General features: G+C 37.9%; 1 long non-coding RNA gene across 1 annotated transcript; it reads right to left on the bottom strand.

The window, feature by feature from the left end:
• Positions 1-15,215: 15,215 nt before the first annotated feature.
• LOC133789370 (uncharacterized) lies at positions 15,216-16,797 on the bottom strand. The gene is made up of 5 exons (XR_009873540.1): positions 16,551-16,797; positions 16,285-16,365; positions 15,952-16,215; positions 15,635-15,680; positions 15,216-15,293 (listed from the first exon to the last, which is right to left on the bottom strand). It is a non-coding gene; the product is annotated as an uncharacterized LOC133789370 (long non-coding RNA).
• Positions 16,798-25,527: the final 8,730 nt, after the last annotated feature.

The following is a 25,527-nucleotide window of genomic DNA, read 5'->3' as shown; positions in this document are numbered from 1 at the left end:
TTTTATCTAAGAATTAAATCTATGAAGCATACAATCTATTTAACTTAGATAAAGCATTAAGTTCTATGGAAACAAGTTAATCTAGGCAATAAATTAATGAAGCATATAATTCATTTAACCTAGGTTCTATTTTTCATCACAATCAACAATTCTTTTGACTTAACTATCAATTGCAATTTATCACACACACTTAGAATCCTAAACTATTAGGTAAGTAGTAATTCTAAGATGACAATTGAACAATGTAAAACCTTAATTAGTTGGCCACCTAACAAGAAATTACAAGATTCATAACATTCAATTGGAAAAATGGAAACAATCTAATGTTGAGAGAAATTGAAGAACAATATTCATTATTAATAATCAAGAATTCATGTCTTGGGTTTTGAATTAACCCTTAACCTAAAAAGAATCTACTCCATAATTGTAATCATAATCACAAACATAATTATAATTCAAATTAAAGAGATAAAGGGAAGAAAAGAACTAGATTGATGAACAAAAGTAATGTAGTCTTGTAGTCTTTTCTTCAGCCTCCTTTCAGTCTTTTTTTGTCTCTCTAAACCGTAATCAAAACTTAATCTAAAATTAACCCTAATAATTATTTATAGTCTCAATTAAATTCTAATTAAAAAAGAAACAAAAAATCTGAAAACGACGTCGCAAGCCGCGGCCTGAAAAATGCGAGCCGCGGCCTAGAACAAAACTGTGCCTAAATCTGTCCCTCAGGCAGCGGCCTGAAATTTTCGCGCAGCGGCCTGTCACCATAGGCAGTGGCCTGAAATTTTCGTGCAGCGGCCTGTCTGGAAGAAAAATCCTGAAAATGCAATTTCCACTTAAAGTGCCGCGGCCTGAGTTTTATGAGCCGCGGCCTACCTCAAAATTCTTCAATTCTTGATCTTACAAAGCTTCCACAATGCCACCACTTCCACATTTCAATCCCGAAAGCTTTGAATACTCCTAAAACTTTATTTTAACTACACTTGCCATCAAAATGTCAGATTTATCATCATAAAACGCAACGTAGAAAATATGTGGTAGAATCACAAAACTTAGTGAAAACTACTAAAAATGCTATCATAACACCATCCAAGCATAGAAAAACTTAGCAAATATTAATACAAAAATGACCTTATCACTCTTCCAAATTGGTGGTAATTTAGCCACTATAGCACCAACTTGAAAGGCATCGGGAAGCTCAATCTTTAACACTTTCACTTTATTAACAATAATTTGCAAGTCATGAATTTGAGGAAGAATAGGCTTATCACCAAAAAATTTGAAATCGAAGTATTGAGATATCAAAAACTTTTTGGTACCTTCCTCTTCCGCCTTAAACTTTTTCTCAAGTGCATCCCATATCTCCTTGCCCGATTGGTTTCGGTGTAGAGGTCATAGAGCCTATCGGAAAGGGCGTTGAGGATATGACCCCTACAAAGGAGATTGTCCTCCTCCCTCTTCCTTCTCTTCTCCACCTCCTCGGGAGTGTCTTTATCGGATGGCTTGGCTAGAGGTGCCAAGGAAGACTCAAGGATGTAGGCGATTTTGAGAGTGGTTAATAGAAACCTCACCTTGTCTTGCCACCTAGTAAAATTGGATCCATCAAACCTATCCAATCTCACTAGGTCTTGGTTCATGATCTTGATTGTCTCCCCTTCCATTGAAACAAAAAAAGGGCTAAGCTTTTGAATGTTGGGAAAAATTGTTTTGCCTCAATGAAAATTGATAATAATATTACAACTCTATGCAATATATTACAAATAAATAATGATTGATTAAAAGGAGTTACAACTCTATAACTGAAAATTACAAATAAACAAAGGAAATGAAGAAGATGATGAAGAAGAAGAGAATAGTAAAATACAACTCTAAGAAAAAGGTTACAAATAAAGTAAAGTGTTTGAAACAAAAGAAAAGAAAAGATTACAACTCTTGAACAAGAAATACAAGTAAAAAGAACAAGAGAATAAGAAGAAAACAATACAATAGAAAGAAGAACAGAAATACAAGAAACTCTCACTTACACAACCTAAGTGAAGAGGGTTGAGGATCACCAACTTGAACAAGGTTTAAAACCTTTGTCCAAAAGCTCATTTCCCCCTAACTCAAGCACTAAGGGATCTCTCTCAGATATTGGAAAAGCTTTATGGAATTATCAAGCCTCAAGGTGTTTCTAGCCAAGTGCTCTAATGGATAGAAATGTTGTGTCTTTCAAGTGAGCTATAGGCTCCTATTTATAGAGTTTAGAGACACCCTTTGAATTTCAAATTCCACCAACCCCCATGGCTGTTACCAATGTTTAATTGGATTAATATGGAATTAAAAATGAGATTTGGGAGTTCTTTGGGTTTTTTGAGCCGTTCAAAAAATATTGAAAAAATTGAAAATTGGTCAGTTATGGCCTGTGGCCGCGGCCACTAGTCTCTGACCCACAGGCCGTGGCCACCGACCAATTTCAGCACAAAAAATGTGATGTTTTTCCAAACGGTTCCAAACCCTCCCAAATGATTTTGTAACTCCCAAAACACATTATTGGGGTTAAAATCATATCTTTAACAGCCATATCACATATGGCTTTATGAAATTCATCCCAATATTGTGTAACAACAAATTTACACAATAAAGGGTAATATTTGGAAGTTACAAATTTGTAACACCAAATATGTTACATTATTTGGATATATCTTATATATCTAAATATTGTAACTCTCTATTATATGTTACAATATGTGACACACTTTGTCACATTTATTTAATCTAAAACATTATATTATAATATAATATAATATAATATTACATTATATTATAAAATAATATAACAGTATATAATGGTCGATGGTGTTCTTTACCGAAGAGGATACTCCATGCCACTGCTCAGATGTATTACACCAGAAAAGGCTAAAGAGATGATGAGGGAAGTACATGAAGGCTTCTGTGGGGATCACGCTGGGGAGTAGAGCTTGTCGAAAAAGATTATGAGGCAGGGTTATTTCTCGCCGACTATGAACGAAGACTCAATGAAGTTTGTGCGAAAATGCGATAAGTGTCAGAGATTTTCCAAGATCCCACGCGCAGCTCCCAACGAGTTAAAGCAAATGCAAAGTCCATGGCCCTTCGCAGTATGGGGTATCGATTTAATTGGATCCTTGCCAACGGGAAATGGTGGAGTAAAATACGCAGTTGTAGCAGTCGACTACTTCACCAAATGGGCCGAAGCTGAGCCACTTGCTACCATAACGACAAAGAAAGTTCTTGACTTTGTCATCAAGAACATTGTTTGCCAATATGGTTTGCCTCGAAAAATTGTCTCAGACAACGACACCCAGTTTGACAGTGACCTATTCACAGACTTCTGCGAAAGGCATGGAATCGTCAAAAGCTTTTCTTTGGTCGCACATCCACAAGAAAATGGGCAAGTCGAAGCAGTGAATAAAACACTTAAGGATACCCTGAAGAAAAGGCTCGAAGAAGCTAAAGGAGCATGGCCGGAACAGCTGCCCAAAGTACTCTGGTCATATAGAACTTCTCATCGAACAGCAACAAGTCATACCACGTTTTCCTTAGCATACGGGTATGAAGCCATGTTGCTAATCGAGTTAGATCCGCCCTCACATCGAAGAATCACATACGACCAAGACCAGAATAGCCAACTATTGATGGAGACCCTAGACTCGCTTGAAGAGAAACGAGAAAAAGCCCAACTCCGAGTAGCTGCGTACCAGCAAAAAATCGCCCGGTATTTTAACTCAAAAGTAAAAGAAAGAAAGTTTAGTGTCGGAGACCTAGTACTTCGACAAGTTTTCTTAAACACCCGCGACCCAGCTGCTGGAGTACTCGGACCAAACTGGGAAGGACATTACCAGATTGAAGAAATCATTCACCCAGGCACGTACAAACTTGCACGCTTAAATGGAGATCTCGTTCGGCGCTATTGGAATGGAGAACACCTGTGCACGTATTATCATTAAACAGTCCTTCTTAAAGGACTGGCTTGTATTAATTTTTACTTTTTACAAGTTTTGAAAAATGGTCAGTCACGTTGTATGACTGATCGCTTATAAGTGTAAGATCTTTTTTTAAAAAAAAAAAAGATCACTCGTAAAGACATGTCTAGTCCATTTTAATGCGAGAATTATAAGGGACTGTGCGCAGCCAGTCATTCTTGCCAACCTTTGTAAATTTTATTTACAAGTATTTGTTCATTACGTGTGTTGTTTTGCTGTATTATAAGTGTTACATTTTATATCGAGCAGTAATGTTCGCACAGGTCGTGGTCAAGGCAAGTGACCAAGGACCTAAAGCTCCTCAGTCACTTGGGGGGCATATAAGGTACATCGATAGCAAAGCATACCAAGAGGTATGTAAACACATGAACAAAATAAGTGAAAGCATGCTACGACACTTAGAGTATTTTTCAAAATTTATATTTTGTTAAATCAAGCCAAATTACTATGCTTAGTTCAGTCATTCGAACAGATGTTATAATAACCAGAAATATTATAATATCAAAAGGAATTCTTTTACACCGCAAGCAGTACTGCTTGGATGTAATTGTTCAAAGTAAAAGGAAAATATGCTGCCCATGCAGCAAAATTAAAAAGAAAAATTTAGTCTTTACATCACGACCCGTAGGTCGTGTAATTAAAGATAAGTAAAAGAACAAAAAACTCTAAGGAGCTTGAGGAGCAGGAGGATCTGTTCGAGCATTTTGCTCGACTACATCCCCTCCAGCTTCTCCTCCCTCCACTTCGGCGGCTGACTGAATGCTTGGGGAAGCATGGACCCTAGCTCTCTCTTCGGCAGCTTACCGAGCAGAACAACGGGCTAGCTCGGCCTTCCTAGCGTCTTCTAGGAGGTAACTGGAATCGGCACTCTGGTTGTGTTTCCAAAAATCGTAGAAACACTGAAGTGTCGCGTTCTTATACCTCTCCAGGTCTTTGGCATTGGTGAGCTTAAACTGTTCCACCTGGCTTTTGAGAACAGCAATGGTCGCGTCCGTAGCGAGATGCTCCTCCCTAAGTTTCTTAACTTCGCGCCATTGGATTCGGCTGGACTCCAAGTAGTCATCCCTTTGCTTCCTCAGAGTTTCCTGAGAAGCTTGATTCTCTGCCAGTTCTACCACCAAAGCATCCTTCTACTGGGTGACCACTTCCAACTCCCCAGCATGCCCAGCCTCTGTGGCCTGAAGCTCCTCGATGACCTTCGCCCGAGACTGCTCGATGCTGGCACTAGCACAAGTACGAGCCGCGGTCATTGTCAGCATGGCCTGCAGTCAAAGAATAAAAGTTAGGCTATATTACAAGAAGGAAAGATAAAAGCCAAGAGAAAGAGTACTTACACTGGCTACTTCGTTAAGAGCCCTGTTGAGGATCTGATCGACCCCCATGTTCTCAGCCTCAGCCATTGCCTCCCTGCAATGATCATGCTTCAGGATGTGAGCAAGGCGATCTTTAGCTGATCGTAGGGAACAGATCGAGAGTCTGGTCCCAGGAAGTTCGGCTTGTTAAGCTTGTTCTTTTTGAGCCGCAGGCGGAGGGTTGGTGGCGGCAGGTGGGGCCTCCTTCTCAGCAGAGGCAGGTGTTTGAGCAGAAGGTTGGCCAGAGGGCCCATCCTTGGGAGGATCAGTTGCTCGACCCTTCTTGGCTGAGGGTGCTTGGCTAGATTCGCCGTCGTGTCTCCTGGCCGATTTCTTCCGTCGGACCAGGGGGACCTCCTCCTCCTCCTGAGTCTGGTATAAGTCGAAAACATTGGGGGAGGCCATTTTTGTAGAAAAAGATAAGCATGCAGATAGTAAGACAAAATTAGATGACAAATGATGGTACATCAGGAAAGAAGTAAGGAAAATTACAAAGTTCAATACTCGAGCTACTACTACTTGTCGCTACATAACTGACTCTACTAGTCATACACACACACTCTGGCACGAAGAAGTCTGGCCCTAGATTTGGAGTATACATAAAATTGTCATCCCCGTCAAATAAGTGATAGGGAATTGGCAAGCTATTTAAAAGTGAAATAACAGTACCGTTTTTGTTTGAAGACTCATCCAAGTCTACGACAACTTCTGATGCCTTTTGTTTCCCCTTCCATTGGGGGGCAGAAGGCCTTTCTGCTTGGGGGGCACCAGTTGGTTCCCTGATCATAACCCCAGTCGGTCTCCTTCGAGGAGGAGACACTGAGGGTTGCTGCTCGGGATGCCCCTCGGCAGTGGCGTCTGCCACCACGGGTTCCCTCGTTTCCTGACGAGGAGCAAGGAGGCCAGACAGCCTCAGTTTTTCATCAGTGACCAGAGACTTAACGCTTTTTTCAGTGTCAGCCATCTTGGTCAATGTGTTGGACCTCAACACCATGTCAGGTTTTGGGTTCGGGCGTAACCATGGTCCTGAAAGGCACAAGATACTTTAGAGAAGCGCAAAGGAATTTGTTAAGAAAAGTAGCGACCAGTGGAAAAAGGACATTTACCTCCTCGAGCGAAGGCCAAGTTGTTTGTAGTCATGTCTGGCGTGAGGAAATACTCCTGATTGTATTTCCCCACATTGGAGATATGAGTAGTGTCACTCAGGAACGTGCGGTTTGTTTCCTGGTGACAAAAGTGAAAAAAGCCCGTCCCGTATTGTTGAGGGTTGGACGTAAGGTCAAAAAGGAAGTTGACCTCATGGGGAGTGGGCTCTGGCCATTTTTTGAGTATGTAAAGGATATAGAGTGCAACGAGCATTCTATGTCCATTTGGGGTAATTTGAAAGGGGGCAACACCAAAGTAGTTTGCTACCCCCTGGTAAAATGGATGTAGAGGAAGGGTAGCCCCCGCCTCTATGTGGTATCTTGACCAAGCACTGTAGATGCCCCCAGGCAGATTAGCTCTCTAGTCAGCGGCAGGGATCTTGAGATTGACCCCGGTAAGAGGATACTTCCTAAGGTAATTGGCAAGCATCCGGGGAGTCACCGGGCTGGTGGGAGAAAGATACCACTCGACATCAGGAAGGTTTGAATGTCGAGGGCAAGCCTTGACCTGAATGCGAAGGTCAGGGGAAATGTTTTCTCGACCACTGGTCGAGGGAACCCTAGCCTACGAATCAGGCTGGGCAGGAGGATTTGGATTATTTTCAGCGTTTGGTTTCTTTTTGCCTGGAGATTTAGAGCGGGCCATTTGAGGTGGTGACGGTTGAGGTCTGGAAGAAGAAACTCTTGAAAATGGAATATCTTGAACGCGATGGGCCGGCTGTTCTTCGCCTTCAAGCAGTTGTGCAAGAAGATCGTCGTCGATTGGCCGCACACCTCCCCACAAATTTGGCATTAAAATCTGCGAACAGGAGAATGGGGAGGTGAGGATGAAGAATCTAAAAAGTTTTTTAGAATAACGCTGGTCGTGTACAAAAGTCAATCTTTTATACAACAGCATTCTAGCAAAAAACTAATTTTTTCACACGAACAGTTTGAAAAGCAGATCAAAAAGTGAAAGTAAAAAGTTTTTGAAAAAGCTTTTTCAACTCCTTTAAGGGCGGGAAAAACTCAGTTTTTCAACTAGCATAAAAATCAAATTTTTACTTCGGTTTTACGTCCTAAATTCATGATCTCGGCTATCAAACTAACTCGTAACTTCTAAATGGAAAAGAAACATCATCCTATCTACTATCACCCAATAAATTCCATACCTCCATGCATTTCAACCCAGAAACACAGACAACACCAGAACTTAACAGTTAACCCACAGAGGCATGCATGGCAAAGATAAAAAAGCATAAAGGTTCTAAAACTTACCAAAGCAAAGGTCGTGGAGATTTGGAAGAGCTTCAAGCGAAGACGAACGGACGGCTTGTTCTTGAAACACTGAAAGATGGTCTTCGGAGAGATTGAAGGTTCTGGTTTTAGGGTTTCTTGAAGGAGAAATAACTTGCGTAAATAGGAAAAGAAGACTATGAGAAGGCTATTTTTTTTTTCCGTGGCATGAAAGAGGAAGTAATCATCAGTTTCCTCTTTTCGAAGCATGGGGAAGGGTGATAGCCGTCAATAGGTTACTTGGGAACAGAAAAGCCGTGATTGACAGGCGATTTTTGAACACGTGGCTGACACCTGGCAGAGTTCTGTTAGAGTATCGACCAGCAAGACATTACAGGCGCGGCAGTTGAGTTTTTATCACGACCAGCATGGTCGTACATTCCGGATATTTCAAGATAATCTTGTAGAGATCATAACTAATTCCGAGATTATCTCCAATGATTCCTGATTATCCGATTAATTAGGAGAGAATATCTATAACAAATTCATGTAATCCTCCTTGAGCCTATAAATAGAGAAAGATAGCTCAAGGGAGGGACTTTTGGGCTTTTGCTTAATTAAAATTACATATTTACAAGAGAATTAGAGCTATTGTATTACGATTGTACTGTTTATCTCTCTCAGGATTGTGAAACTCGGAGAACCCTAGTTCTTTGATCACCCCTTTGAGATCTCACATCAATAATAGCTTAAGTGGACGTAGGTCATTACCAGTTCTTGGGGCCTAACCACTATAATTTCTTGTGTCCTTTACTGTTTTTGTCATTATATTCATTCCAACACATCTATCCACATCAAGCTTTTTAACTCCGTGTCAGTTGACCAAAACAAGGGTCAACACATCTTTTCCACGTTCGCATCACTAGGCTCCTGGAATGGGAGAGATAGAGGGTGAGCTTATAAAGCCTAGTAGGGAAGCAACTACTAACATAGGACCCAAAAGTTTAATACCACCCCTGCATGGTTAGCTTTGAAAACAAAACATACATCATCATGTATAAAACAAAATAGAGAGAAACCACAATTAATCATAAGAGCATAGCTACCAGTGCACATCACACCGTCCACTAGAACCCTAGTTCTCGTTACCCTCCATAGAAAAACAGACATCCTAAACCGGGTAGTCGGACCTGATAACCACCCCAATGGGGAGGCTCAGAAGACTTCCTGTATACAGATGCTACGTCTTTACACCTACAGGTGAGTGGACACCTGATCTACCTATGATGACACAGAGACTAGGTCGTGAAACAACAACATGCACAAATCATGATCACTATGGCTTTCATCGGTATAACCAAATGCAGGTAAACATGAAAAGAAAGAAACATATTCCCTTTATATTTTAGAAAATTGGGCAGCATAACAACTGCATTTGAATAAAATCCAAAAATCATAACCTGCATAAATAAGTGAACAAAAAATATATTTGGCACCCAGTGCCCTCAGAACAGATCAGAAAATATGCAGATTAAGTTTTCAATTTTTCAAACATTTTATAAATATCAAAATTGGAATATGTTTAATGCAATTCAATACGAGTAAAATAAGTCCAATAGTCAAGTTGAGTCCCTACCTTAGAATTTTTCAATCCAAGCCCAAAGCGACGCTCTTATGCTTAACGATGATCGTAGAGTGATTTAGTCCGATTTTAATATCACGTTTTTCCTACGTGCACCAAATGAGCAAACGATTATCATCATTGCATTCTTTATTCAAAATCGTGTCCAATGACATATAATATGACCATATTTAAAATTTCAAGTTTCAGAACCTCACCCACGCGGTGCACTATAGCAGTTGGTGGCGGTACCGGAAACGTCGACGAATATATGCATGGCATATATCAAAACGATCCTCTCGATGAGTACATCATGAAAGTACAGCTCCTTCGCCCAAGTGACCTCCGATGTCGCCGGAAAACGCTTCCAAATGGCGGAGATACCCAAAATCTTGTCGTAGAAAAACGGTGAGTTGACCGGAATGACTTAGTGGGTTTTTTTCCTCTCTCCACGCTGGTTCCAAGGGTATCAACCACTCGTCAAGAGGTGGTCAGAGTTTGCCGAAAAACACAGTCAAAGTTGACGGACCAAAACTTTGACTGGCGATTCCGAACGATTGACGGCGAGTTGGGCGGTATCGCTTGGCAGTTGAGGTCGCCGGAGCAAGGCGAAACCGAGGAGCTAACGCGCGTCAAAAATGGTGGCCGGTGGTGGTTGGGTCTGGTGCCTTGCCATGGTCTGCCGAGAGAAGAAGAAGAAGAAGAGTGTCGGGGAGAGAGAAAGAAAAAGAAGAAAAATATGTATATATAATTTTTTTTTCCTCCCCTTTTTTACTTTTCTACCTGAAATTTTTTTCAGGTTTTACATTTTTCCCTTCTTAAATAAATTTCGTCTCGAAATTTTTCAAAGTACAACCTCAAGCTGCAAATTACACAAATGAGGATACCTCTCATACATATCCGACTCTAACTCCCAAGTAGCCCCGTCTTCTCTATGGTTCTGCCATAAGACCTCGACTACGGGAATCTCTCTATTTCTTAGCACCTTTAACTCTCTTGCTAGGATTCTGATAGGTTGTTATTCACATGTCACATCCTCTTGAAGAGGGATAGCCTCATACTTAATGATGTGTGATGGGTCTGGAGTATATTTCCTCAGCATTGACACATGGAACACATTGTGAACATGCCCCAACCGCGCTGTTAAGTTCAATCGATAAGAGACTTCCCCATCCCTCTTGATAACATCGAAAGGCCCAATCTACCTCGGGGCTAACTTACCCTTCACTCTAAATATCGTCACACCAAGCATGGGAGTAACTTTCAAGAAGGCATAGTCACCAACCTCAAACTCAACTTCCCAAAGGAGGAGATCAACTTGAACAACCTTAAGTCTCTGAAAAAAAAATACTTTGATCTTCCCAGTAGTACTAGCAATTTGAGATCCAATTGTGACAAGCTAATCTGGTTTTGCCCAACACAAAGGTGATCTGCATGGTCTCCCATATAAGGCATCATAAGGAGTCATGCCTATATTGGCCTGGTAGCTATTTTTATAAGTGAATTCCACCAATGACAAGTGTTCTCCCTAGCTACCCCCAAAATCCAAAATACAAGAACGAAGCATGTCCTCCAAGGTTTGGATGGTCCTCTCAGACTGTCTATCTGTCTGAGGGTGGTGAGCGGTGCTCAAGTTAAGTTCAGTTCATAAAGCTTCTTGCAATCCTCGCATAAACCTTGATATAAATCGAGGATCTCTATCAGAAACAATGCTGGAAGGCAACCCATACAGTCAAAGTATATTACCCACATAAGGTCGAGCTAGTTTAGAAACCTTACAATACTTTCTAATTAGAATGAAATGAGCAGATTTGGTCAAACAATCGACAATCACCCAAACAATGTCATGCTTTAATGGTGTTAATGGTGATCCCATCACAAAGTCCATCGTGATCTTGTCCCACTTACCCTGAAGGTCTCTGGTGCTCAGCTTTAACTTGCTGGAAAACCATACACTTAGCTACAAAGTTAGCCACATCTCTCTTCATACCTTCCCACCAGTATTTTTTTTTCAAGCTTGGTACATTTTTGTGCTTCCAGGATGTACAACAAATTGAAACCTATGGGCCTTGATCATAACAAACTCTCTAAGATCAGGGATATTTGCAACGACTAATCTTCCCTTATGGTATAAGAATCCTTCATCATTTACTGTCCATCCATCTAACTGCTCACCATTTTGGATTCGATTCCAGATAAGTCTCAATTTCTCATCTTGCCACTGACATTGCTTAACATGTTGAAGTAGCACTGTGTAGCAACCACATTAGAAACGCGAGCAATCTCTTTTCCTTCATAGTGCTCCAAATTATAATCACCCACCGTGATCGTTCTTTTCCAATCCTCAAGAGCCAAACAAGCCAAAGTACCATGAGGTTTTCTACTTAATGCATCAGTGACCACATTTGCTTTTCCATGATGATATTACAAAGTGAAATCATAATTTTCCATTTACTCGACCCATCTTCTTTGCCTCAAATTCAAGTCTCTTTGAGTAAAGAGATACTTTAAACTTTTATAATCATAATATAATTCAAACTTTGCCCCATATAAGTAACATCTCCAAATTTTCAAGGCAAAAATCACTGCTGCAAGTTCCAAGTCTTGTGTAGGGTAGTTTTTCTCACGTGGCTTCAATTGGCGTGAAGCATGGGCAACAATCTTGCCACTTTGCATGAGAACTCATCCTAAACCAGTACCAGAAGCGTCAGTGAATACCACAAACAGTTCATCACTATTAGGCACAACGAGAACAGGCGTCAAAGTCAATCTTGGCTTAAGTTCTCTAAAAGTTTCTTAGCAACTGTCATCCCACATGAACTTTAAACCCTTTCTTGTTAGCTTTGTCAAAGGCATAGCAATTCGAAAAAAATTCTCCACAAAGCAACGATAATAACCTGCTAACCCAAGAAACTTCGAACCCTAGTAACGCTCTTTGGTCTTTCCCACTACAAGCTAGAGCCTATCTTTGCAGGATCCATAGTAATGTCTTCTTGAGATATTACAGGCCCTAAGAATTTGACCTCGGTCATCCATAAGTCACATTTCTCTTCCAGCATATAATTGACGATCTCTCAAAGTTTACAACACAATTGCTAAGTGCTCTGCGTAGTCCTCAAGTGTCTTGTTATACACCAAAATGTCATCAATGAAAACTAACACAAACTTATCCAAATAGGGTCTAAAGATTCTATTCATAAGGTCCATAAATGTTGCAGGTGCATTTGTCACTCCAAATGACATCACCAAAAATTCAAGTGTCCATAACGTGTTCTGAAAGTCATTTCAGGAATATTCTCTTCGTTAATCCTCAATTGATGATAGCCTGACCTCAAATCAATCTTGGAAAAATACTTTGAATCTCTGAGCAGATCAAACAACTCATCTATCCTTGCCAAAGGATATTTCTTCTTAATTGTCATCTGATTCAATTTCCGATAATCGACGCACAGTCGCAATGATCCATCAGCTTTCTTGGCAAACAAAACTGGAGCTCCCTATTGGGAAGTACTGTTCCTGATGTACCTTTATCCATTAGCTCACCCAATTTCTTTTTCAATTCAGCCAACTCTGCAGGTGCCATGCGATAAGGTGCAATAGAAACTAGTTGAGTCTCGGGAATCAAATCAATGTAAAACTTGATCTCTCTATCAGGTGGTAGTCCTGGAAAATCCTCAGGAAAGACATTTGGGAAGCCACTAACCACTGATATCCAAGGAAACACTACAAGAAAATGGGATCTTTACCTAGCAATTGTAAGTGTAGGTAAAACTAGTCTAATGGTGTAATATGGTTTACCTACCAATATTGAATTGGTAGAGATTGGTAGGTAAAGGTTAGTGGGGAAAGAGTCTTTACCTACACTTATTAATATTGGTAGGTAAAAGAATCAGTGGACCCCACTAAGTTATAAATCAATTGATGAGTCAGCAGATGACGTGTTTGATGATGTGGCATCCTACATGTCTGCTGACATGGTTTCCATAGTTTATGTGTCTGATGACGTGGCATCCTACGTGGCATACATCAAAACTGCCACTTGGCATCTTGTGGTTGCTCCACGTGTCAGACAAGAATTTATCCACGTGCTACAAGAAATTCGAATGATTGTGTTACTTATCCCATTTTTATCGATTATGTGGCACTAAATGATTGGTCCACGTGACATGTTGTAGTATACTTATTTTTACCTACACTTATTTATTTGTGTGTAAATATAATATTTCTATGTAGGTAATTTTAATTATATATAAATTTTATTTAATATAAATAATAAATGAAAGTAATTAATTTGAAAAATATTTAACATTATTAATCAAATAAATTATTTAACTTTAATAAAAAAAAATAAGCAAACATATATTATACAATATTCATTGTTTATTAAGAAGCACATTTCATAAAAAAAATATCTATACATTATTTTTAGGTCATTGAAAACTCAATAATGTCATTTTTCTTGACATTCTTTCTATTCTTCACTTTGGGATCATTGCATGAGAGCCTCCTTTTCTCTGACTGAACTTATTGTGAATGTCGATGATGACTTTGGGAGGTGGACACCGACAATGGCCGGAGGTGGGGTTCGAATTGGCGCCAGTGAGAAGGACTTTATAATTAATTTTAGCAAAATAAATATCCTCAATTTAATCATCATAAGGATTTCAGAAAATATATGACTTATTATTATGGGCATTTACGACACTTGAGATACCAACATATATTAAAAATAAAAATAAAATATGAGCACATCAAGTGTCATAATCACCAACATAAAATAAGTATATTTATTCTTGAACATCATAAGCCAAAATAATTCAAAGTAACAATGACACCTACCACAACAGATTGCCTAAAAATAAATCAGAATACAAAAATATGGTGATATGAAACACTAAAGAACTAAACACAACAAACCAGAGCAACAAAAAATGATCGATACATATTATAAAAAATTACCTCAAACAGAGCATAAAAAAAATTTCCTCAAAAAAATCAATCATCATAAACCCTTCAAATTATTAGGGATTTAATCAACATAAATCATAAAAGTTACATCAAAGCCACCAAGCCAACAATCCAAAACTCATAAAGCCACAAATTTGAAATTAACTCTTAAAGCCACCACAATTAAATTTAATCGCACAATAAAATCAAAGAACATATCAAAAACATACTAAACAAACAAGATCATGGACTAAGAGAAACCAGTCTATGACCTTAGACAAAAACAAAATAGGAAAATACAACTCAAAGCCTCAGAACAGATAAAGCTACAAAAACTTCTGGCCTTGTAGGATCAGTGACCAACAAATCATGCACCAATTTATTTAGCTTTGAAAAATCAGACTTTATCTTTATAAGCATTGCATACTCATCCATATAAGTCACCAGATACGGATCAATTGATCGAGCCTGCACGGACCAATAATTTCTTATTTTTATATTAAGGATGGATTTGTCTTCATTTTTTATGAAGGCGACAGAAGAATGAACAAGCACTCCAGCATAACAAAAACAAGTTTACCTTCTCAAAATTCATAATGGCCTCATCATTTTTTCCAATGATTGCTTCAACCTTCAAAATTTGTGTTACACAGAAAAATAAGTAATCAATGGTAGGATTTAATTGAAGAAGCAGAGCAACAAAGAAGGCATATTCTCGTTAATTTTGCATAGAAATAAATCAATATTTAAATTTTTTTACAGTCACTAACTACATCAGACATTTCTCAACAGGCTCTCAGTAAAAACCAATTCAAATAAGGTCAATACCCACCTCTCAAAAACGAGGATTTTTTTTTTTCAAGTAACAAAATAGGCCACAAAAAGCTATCAAACGTAGAATATGAGCTTCGAAATGCAATTCATTACTAACTAAACTTTGCAATCTCAAGTAATAAGTGTATATTATTAGGGAAACGCTGTGAAAGATCTGTAAATAGTTCCAGACCACCTCAAACACACATGAAAAACAAGATGATGTGGTTCAAAATTAGACACTGGCACACTTTTTATTTTTTAGAAGTTGCATTTACTTAGACTTGAACCCAGACCACTTACCAGCACAGCCACTTGAGCTTAGCCTCAAGTGGCTGCACTTAGATCTTGGTTAGATGTTAGAATTTCTAAACTTTGCATGGAGTTTGAAGCACATAGGTCATGTTTGAATCTGAACAAAATAGATATATGTTGTACATGAAACTTGACTTTTGGTCATTAATTAATTACATATAACTTATCCAAGCAAATATTTTCCTGGTTATCACATATACACATAAAAGGTGGGTTTATTACCTTTGTAGTCATTTGAAGCAATGCAACACTGGGCCTCAACATACCGCTGCATTGAATATTGTTGTATGAAATGTGTAAGACTATTATAGAGTAACTAGTTCTAGTCTATGCAAAGCTCAAAAGGCAAGTTGTTGGAAGATGAAATGCGTCAGATTAGCAGACAAAAAGGCTTATGCCTTTGTTCAAGTAGCAACTTGCAAAATTCTCCAATGTGTTGTACAAAAGAATGTCGATGGTTAAATATATATATATATCATATATGTATATATAACTAATGACTATATACATTAGCAAGTAGCAACTTGCACAGTACTTACTTGAAGCCAACGACTTGAGTCAAAACAATCAAAGGGAGCCCTACCACTTCTGTTTGTAGTCTGGATTGAATAATACAAAGATGATAAATGTTTGAGTGGAAGAATCTTGAATTTTCACAGTCTAAAACTAATAAATTACTTAATAAGTTGAATATAAATCATTCTCTGATAAAGAAACAAACCTGAGGAGATAGTGAAACAATCTCTTTGGCAGAAACCCCTAGCTCTGCTAAAGCTGTGACAGATCCGTTCATACCCAATGACCTAAAAATCAACTTAAAACATTAAATTATAAACTGAGATTTCAGAAAGGAAAAAAAGAGAAAAAAATACCTCCATCCCAGACGCACCCACGGCACCGTCGAAGCCACTCCTCTGCTAAGCACCCAGATTGGTGCATCCACTCCTTCGCACCTGAGAGAGGAAGAACGAATGAGAGAATGAGAAAGAGAGGGAGTGCGAGTGCGAGTGCGAGTGCGGGTGCGAGTGCGAGTGCGAGTGCGAGTGCAAGTGATGTGAGAGAGAAGAGTATGCAATACATAAATTTCAACGTGTTACTGTGAGTGGAAAGGAAAAAAAATAGAAAAATAAAACTAAACCTAGAGTGTTGATTATTCGGTCGAGCCTCGTCCCCGTCGCCGTCGCTATCTCCGTCGAGACTCCTACGCCAGCCACCTGCAAGAGAATACTTGGAAAGAGATCTGAGAGGTTAGATGTGAGGGAGATAAAAAGACGAGAAGAGAGAGGGTGAGGCTAAGAGAAGAGAGTTGAGGGAATGAGATAGGTTACTTTAGAGAGAATAAAAAAAGGAAATTTGTATTTCAATTGCCTCCTATTATTTCAATTGCCGCCAGTTATTTCATTTGGCTCCAAAATTTTGCCACCTATATATATTCATATATATAATTTAGACTATTCAAGAATAATATAGTTAATAATATAATTAATTTTATAAATAGGATAAAGAATAATAAATTTAAATGTTGATATAAAAATTATTATAAATACAAAAGTTAATAATATGAAAAATTTAGAAACAAAAAAAATCTAGTTTTAAAAGTTTTTATGCTCTTTTATTTAACAATTTTAAGGACTTTCTTTGAGAGTCTTTAATACTCTTTTAGGACTCGCAAAGCGATTCTTTAAAAGTCACCATTCCTAATTTTTCAGCCCAGGTGTTTTTATTAGGACTCGCAAAGCGAGTCCTTAAAGAGTATTAAGGACTCCCAAAGCAAGTCCTTAAAATTGTTAAATAAAACACTCATTTTTTAGCCCAGATTTTTTTAGGACTCGCATATATTTTTAGGACATTCATTGTGAGTCCTAAATTGTATTTTTTCATGACTCTCAATGAGTGTCCTAAAAACTCCATAAATATTTTTAAGGACTTGCATTTATGTGCGTGTCCTAAAAGAGTGTCCCGTAAAGGGTATTTTGTAGTAGTGAAAAGAAAAAAACGTGGGTAGGTAGAATTTTTAGTTTTTATTTTAATTTTAAATACAAATTTATTATAAATATATTTTATCAACTATGTACACACGTGGCATGCCACATGTTATACAATGTGTACACATTATATTATTTACTCCACATAAGCTTCCAAATAAGCATTTATAATAATAAAATAATATAATGAAAATAAAAAATAGGGGGAAAATTGAGCGGGAATGGTTAAAAAATTTCCCTCCATAATATACGTAGGTAAAGATCATTACTTACTGATATTATTGGTAGGTAAAGCTATGTTCCGAAATATAATATAATGGACTAGCATTTACCTACTAATATTATCTACCAATAAATATTGGTAGGCAAAACATTACTTTCCCTACCAATATATATTGGTAGGTAAAGATCAGATTTCTTGTAGTGAAACTTGTCTAGAGGCCTAGACTCATCCTCAATTGCAAACAGACTCCCATAACACTCTAAGTTTCTTTTCCCACCTAAACATGCCTTAAGGATTGGATCCTGCCTTACTGCATTCATATTGGCTCGATATACAATGAAATCTCCACTTGGAGTTAAAAGAGTCACCCTTTTGCGTGAGCAATCAACAATGGCTTGGTACTTAGACAGCCAATCCATGCCAAGAATCACATCAAATTGTCCTATAGGTAACACCATCAGGTTTCCTAATAAATTATGCCCTTCAAACACAATACAACCGATTTGCAGATGGTTGATACTTCACCATGCCCTCCTATAGGTACACTCAACTGCAATGTAGGACTAAAAGTTCCCCAACTCAAACCCAGCATGCTAGCAAACATTAATGATATACAAGAATGGGATGCACCAGTATCAAATAATACATGAGCCCAAGAGTGTGAGATAAGAACCATACCATCCACAACTCCTTGGCATGTTCTTCCTTGCACATCATCACCACCTAGAGCATAGGCTTGACCAGAAGCTTTTTCCTTTGCTTTCCCTTTTCCTTGACCAGGATGGTCTGTGCTTGCACCAGAGCCTCCTCCTTGATTGAACCCTCTCTGACTCCCAGCAGAAATAGGAGATTGGAAACTTTGTGAGTACCCTGGTTGAATCCTGAACCTTGGGGCTTGAACTGATGTTGATATTGGGATTGTTGCCATGGTGCGGGTGTGAAACCATAGGAGGAAGATTGAGACTGGTTATTCTTAGGTTGTCCTGTGAAAGGAGTAGACCTAGCATAACTCCCTATGGGTCCTCCAGGTGATGGTTGGAACCTCTGTTGTCGTGTGGGCAATTTTTCTTCTTATGACCCTGTTGGCCACAACTGAAACACCCATACGACCCAATTCGAGTCTTTCCTGAATATCTGGTACTATTGCTACCCCCACTAAGTTATTGTCCTTGGGATAACCATCGCCCTTGGCTCTTCTTGTTCATTTTCATATCATTTCCTCTTTCTCTGGTCAGATTCTTTCTTTCAATTCCTTCTTGATGAGCCTTAGTCTGTAAGGCTGCTGTCACACACTCATTCAAATTTCCAAAGGTCATAGGGCAAGTGGACTCAGCATTGAAGGGAGTAAGCGACGAAGGAACTGCTCAATTAAAAGAGGTTGATCGACCGTACCGGCATAAACATAGGAAGATAACTCTACAAACTTCATGTAGAATTCATTCACTCACATCCATCATTATCTAGTCATTCTGTGATCTCATCAACCTATCATTGATCTTAAGCAATCAAATGGTCCAATCAAGTCCTCCTATGAGATGGGTTAAAATGTTGTTCTTCGAGAACCCATCTCAAAATTTCCTCAAGTCATCCCATCAGTTCCACTCATCCTACTTAAGGCTTCCTACCAATCTGGTGCGCTCATTTCCAACTTGGGCACATTAATATTAACATGATACTCCTTAGGTGTTCCCACAATGTTTAAACTCTTCTTTATTTGCCTCGACCATCTTTCAGCAACAATGGAATCCTTTCCACCTTTAAACTTAGGCATTTGAATCCGATGGAAGATCTGGAAGTGATTGCTCTGTCAGGCAGCTGGATCCATCTTTTGGGCAGGAATGCCTCTCAAAGCCTCAAGAATGGCGTTCACAGGGAATGCAACTGGCGGAGAGGGAACCTCAGCCTCAAGGACATCATCTGCAAGCCTTCTCCTTGTTGTCCTTCCTTTCAGAGGCATTTTCTTAGGCCAGGAAATCAAAAGCTAACTAGTTAGTGAGGAATGGATGCTATCTATATACATACACCTTTATAGATCAAAATACATTATTTTAAAATAAATTTAATCTATTTGGTGACACACTTCGAGGTATTTAAAATCGGTGCTCTGATACCATTTTTCTGTCACGACCCGAGCCCTAGGCCGTGGCAGATTTGTAATATCCATAACTTGGGTGGTCAAAGGTCAAACTTTGACCCTCGTTAAAAAGTAGTCTTTATAAATGATCATTTAATTTATATTAAATCATACTATAATTATAAGTTAAAATAATGAAATGACTCCTATAATTATATATAAAAATATTAGTAATAAAAGTATGATCATTTATCATTATACATAAAACAATAATATTCCCACAGTTATGTAATCACCAAATAGTTAAATTTAATAAGTCATAAACACCCAAAATAATACTTAGCATCCACCATTCCTCATTCCTAACTATTTCATAGCTCATTTAGATATACATATCATTAGATTCGAAGTCGAATACTTAAATAATGCTCAAAAGATAAGACAATGACCCAAAATTGAAATAGGCTAAACACATTGGCTCCATCGATAATTCATCTTTTCCACGTTTGCGTCACTAGGCTCTTGGAATGGGAGAGATAGAGGGTGAGCTTATAAAGCCCAGTAAGGAAGCAACTACTAACATTGGACCCAAAAGTTTAATACCACCCCTGCATGGTTAGCTTTGAAAACAAAACATACATCATCATGTATAAAACAAAATAGAGAGAAACCACAATTAATCATAAGAGCATAGCTACCAGTGCACATCACACCGTCCACTAGACCCCTAGTTCTCGTTACCCTCCATAGAAAAACCGACATCCTAAACCGGGTAGTCAGACCTGATAACCACCCCAATGGGGAGGCTCAGAAGACTTCATGTATACAGATGCTAGGTCTTTACACCTACAGGTGAGTGCACACCTGATCTACCTATGATGACATAGACACTAGGTCGTGAAACAACAACATGCACAAATCATGATCACTATGGCTCTCATCGGTATAACCAAATGCAGGTAAACATGAAAAGAAAGAAACATATTCCCTTTGTATTTTAGAAAATTGGGCAGCATAACAACTGCATTTGAATAAAGCCCAAAAATCATAACCTGCATAAATAAGTGAACAAAAAATATATTTGGCACCCAGTGCCCTCAGAACAGATCAGAAAACATGCAGATTAAGTTTTCAATTTTTCAAACATTTTATAAATATCAAAATTGGAATATGTTTAATGCAATTCAATACGAGTAAAATAAGTCCAATAGTCAAGTTAAGTCCCTACCTCCGAATTTTTCAATCCAAGCCCAAAGCAACGCTCTTATGCTTAACGATGATCGTAGAGTGCTTTAGTCCAATTTTAATATCACGCTTTTCCTAGGTGCACCAAATGAGCAAACGATTATCATCATTGTGTTCCTTATTCAAAATCGTGTCCAATGACATATAATATGACCATATTTAAAATTTCAAGTTTCGGAACCTCACCCACGCGGTGCACTATAGCGGTTGGTGGTGGTACCGGAAACGTCAACGAATATATGCATGACATATATCAAAACGATCCTCTCGATGAGTACATCATGAAAGTACAACTCCTTCGCCCAAGTGACCTCCGGTGTCGCCGGAAAACGCTTCCAAAGGGCGGAGATACCCAAAATCTTGCCGGAGAAAAATGACGAGTTGACCGGAATGACTTAGTGGGTTTTTTTCCTCTCTCCATGCTGGTTCCAAGGGTATCAACCACTCATCAAGAGGTGGTCAGAGTTGGCCGAAAAACACAGTCAAAGTTGACGGACCAAAACTTTGACTGGCGATTCCGAACGATTGATGGCGAGTTGGGCGGTGCCGCTTGGCAGTTGAGGTCGCCGAAGCAAGGCGAAACAGAGAAGCTGTCGCGCGTCAAAAATGGTTGCCGGTGGTGGTTGGGTCTGGTGCCTTGCCATGGTTTGCCGAGAGAAGAAGAAGAGTGTCGGGGAGAGAGAAAGAAAAAGAAGAAAAATCTGTATATATAATTTTTTTTTCCTCTCCTTTTTGACTTTTCAACCTGAAATTTTTTCAGGTTTTAGAGTTTTGGTTTTCTAGTTTTCGAAAGCCGAAAGCGAAGTCGCCTGAGGAAGAAGTCCATGGCGATGAATTCTTTGTTGAAGAGAGTGTTGTGCCGACTATGATGTTGTTGCCATTGTTGTTGGTTTGAGCAAAAGCTGCGTTTGGTATGTAGAAGAAGAAGTAGAAAAGATTGGAAACTTAAGTGTACTATTATTGCATGAGAGATTAGTTTTTTTTTTCTAGAAAAGACTTTGGAGTCAATGGAATGGAATTTTTCTTTATATTATTGAAGTAGTCAGCTAATATTATTTGAAGGCCTGATATTTATTGGAAGAACATCATATTCATATTAATGAATTTTTCTCAGTCGTTTCCAAATTTTAGTGGATAGAAAAAATGGGTGAATAAAATCAAGGCCACATTATGTTACTATGGTCTATTACTAGTCAACAACGTTATTTAATTTAAGAATGGCTAATTGACAACTTAGGTAGTGTTTGATTTGAGGGAAATGAATTTGTTGACGCCGCTTTTCGTCAACTTAAATCGTAGAGCAATAATTAAACAATATGAACTATGGTGCGAATGAATAATATTGTGGAACAATAAGGTTTTACGTGGTTCAGCAGTTAAATCTGCCTAGTCCACGAGTCTATGTTATTAAGACTTTGAGTTTTCTGGAAATCTTTTAGAGATGAATTACCCAAAGTTTTCTATCCAGATATTCGCCCTCTACAAGTGATCATTACCTCTCTATTTATAGAGAGGTTACAGAGTTCATTCCCACATATTTCGGGAAGATACTCTGCATGTAAATTCAAATAATTACATTAAATGCTGTAACTCCTATATACAAGGAAACGTCCCCTGAAGACTCGGAAACGGATAACAAACTTGTTAATATCCCTTTAATGTTGGGATGTTACAACAATAAATATATTTAAACATACAGAACACGCTATATCAGATGACTCATCAAATCTCCGAGGTCAGGAACCAGCATCATGTCAGTCAAGGCTTACGGACTTGTTACGAACTGGCCATCTTATTCCAAGACCTGCTCGGAGCAGATAAATACCATCGAGGCTGTCACATTTCGAGCTTGTATTTTTTAAGCTCGAACTACTCGATGCGAAGGCACTCGATAACGAATGTACCCCGATGCTATGCCCTTTCGAGCCTAGAAAGGATCTCGAGGTTACATGTCTTCGAGATTGCCATCTTACTTCGGAGGTTTTACAACTAGGCCATAAACATGTATTTCATATATCTCGCGCTCATACTTGACGAGTCTAGTTTTCGAGGTCATAATCTCTGGTCTCGAATTCTGGGTGTAACAGAATGGAATGAAATGAAATGTGTTTTTATTCCATTTCATTGTTTGGTTGGTAAATTTAAATAGGAAAGAATTTTCCAATGGAATTATCATTACACATTTTGATGGAATTATTATTACACTCAAAATTGGGTGGAAAAACCATTCTATTCCATTATTTACATTATTATATCATTTTTATATTATTAAAAAAATATGATTATTATATTAATTACATTATGACCTCATATTTATTTTAACAACATTTTTATTATACTTGAAATAACCCATTCTTTCATATATATATATATATAAATACTAGATACAAACAACGTGCAATATGCACGTTTGCTTAGTTTTATTTATATAATTTATTAATTATTTTTATTAAATTTATATTAACGTCATATAAATTTTTAAATAAATATCTTATTTTAATTAAATAATTTATTTATTTTGTTTATGTTTGTTCTAGTTTTTGAATTTGGGAGTGACAACAAGAGATTATATATTATATGTTTCATGTAATATTACATATTATACATGGATTTTAAATTTAAGTTTCTTGCTAGTTTTTTTTTTAAAATTGTTGCTAATTTACAGTATATTATATTATATGTTTAATATGATATTATTCTAATAAGTGAGTTTAAGTTTAATTAAATTTTATTTATGTTATAAAACGTATGATTTTATTATTTTTAAATAATTATCATTGTAAAATATCTCAAAAATATCATATTTTAATTTGTTTAATTATTTATTATTTTTAAATAATTATCAATGTAAATTATCTCAAAAATATCGTATTTTAATTTTTCTAATTATTTATTTTATTTTATTTAAGTTTAAGTGTTTACAAATTACCGTTAAATATAAGAATATTCTGTTAAATATAAAAATATTCCGTCAAAGTTAACATTAGAAAAATAAAAAACCGATAAAATCAAGAATTTTCGTTATCTACACACTTATTATATAGAAGAGATATATTATATAATCATTTTTTTTTAATAAAATGTGATAATAAAGTTATATATACATTAAGCTTGAAATTGTATTATATCTTTTTTTCCACAAATTTGTGTATGTATAACTTGTGAATTTATATATTTTAAACAAGAAAAATAGTATATGTAATGCCCCGAATTCTCCGATGTGTTTAACGGCGTGAATAGTAGGCCGGGAGGGCCATACTTGCCTAATTATGTTATTAATTGATAAAATGCATGTATATGTTGATTATATTATAATATGATGTGAAATGCATGCATGTGAGTCCATATTTTTAATTACAGGGGTGTGATGATAATTTGGCCCGTTGAGGGTAATTTGTGTATTTGGGTGCATGATGTGATTTGTGAATGAGATTCCATTATTATGGAAATATATTCAAGCTATTCGGCATGAGACAGTCATTTTTAGTGGATTAGCGGTTTTGTCATAACGGGGTCAATTTTGGGGTAATAGGAATGTTTATTTGATGATAAATTGGGAATATTTGAGATCAGGGTGAAATTCTGGAGGTTTTGACTATAATGTCCCTGGGGGTGTTTTCGGGACCCCGAGCATTAGGTTTTATTTAAGGTTACTTAAGTTTGAAGTAGCTGTCACATAGAAAGTACGATAAGAAAACCTCCCGTTCTCTCTTTTCAAAGTCTGTTTTACCGTTTAAGCCTTTTTGAGGAAATCTCGAGTTTTAGGAGTCGGAATCGAGCAAGGATCGAGGCATAGCGATCCTAGGAAAGATTAGGAGCTTCTTAACCGAAGAATTCGACAGAAAACAACCCAATTGAAGGTAATCAAAGTTTAAGTTTTGAGTTTTTCCGAGTTTCTAAGCTTTGAATTGATTTTGTGAATTGTTGAGTTTCTGATCCGTTTGAACCTTGGGTTTTGAGGGTTTCGATGCATGGGGAAGCTTGGGAAATTTGATTTGATGATTGGGGAATGTTTAGGTATGTTTTTGGAGGCTTTGGAGTGTTAGAAACGCGGTTGGGAATGGCCCAGGGTGGAGCGCCGCGGCCTTGTTCTTGAGGCGCCGCGGCCCTTCTTTGAAGAATAGCAGGTGGAGCCTTTGTTCTTGCTGGGCGCCGTGGCCCTTGATGAAGGGCGCCGCGGCCCTTGCCTCTGGGAACCCTGGGGGCCGCAGCCCAAGGTGCTAGGGCCGCAGCCTTTGCCCTGTTTTCTCCCCGTTTGCTCGTTTTGACCCCAGGAACCTAGTTTTAGGCCTTGGGAGTGTCCTTACTACTTGGATTAGTTTGGATTGATCTCTTGGAGGCTAGATATTTGTTTGGAACCCTTGATTATCATGTTATTGATGGTATCCTATAATGTGTTGTGATTAGGTAACCGCTAAAGGACTAAAAGCTAAACCGTTCTCAAGAGTCATTCTTTTGTTCATTCTAGCTCGAATCAAAGGTAAGAAAACTGCGCCCAAAGTGTGACATGCATGGATATTCGTGAGGCATGTTGGTTGTGTAAATATGGACATGGATTTAATATAGAATGCTTAGCATATGTTGCTTA

Source organism: Humulus lupulus, chromosome 7 (genome assembly GCF_963169125.1).
Source record: "Humulus lupulus chromosome 7, drHumLupu1.1, whole genome shotgun sequence".
NCBI lineage: Eukaryota > Viridiplantae > Streptophyta > Magnoliopsida > Rosales > Cannabaceae > Humulus > Humulus lupulus.
The sequence above is the reverse complement of the archived record's forward strand: the minus strand, read 5'-3'. Positions and strand labels throughout refer to the sequence as shown.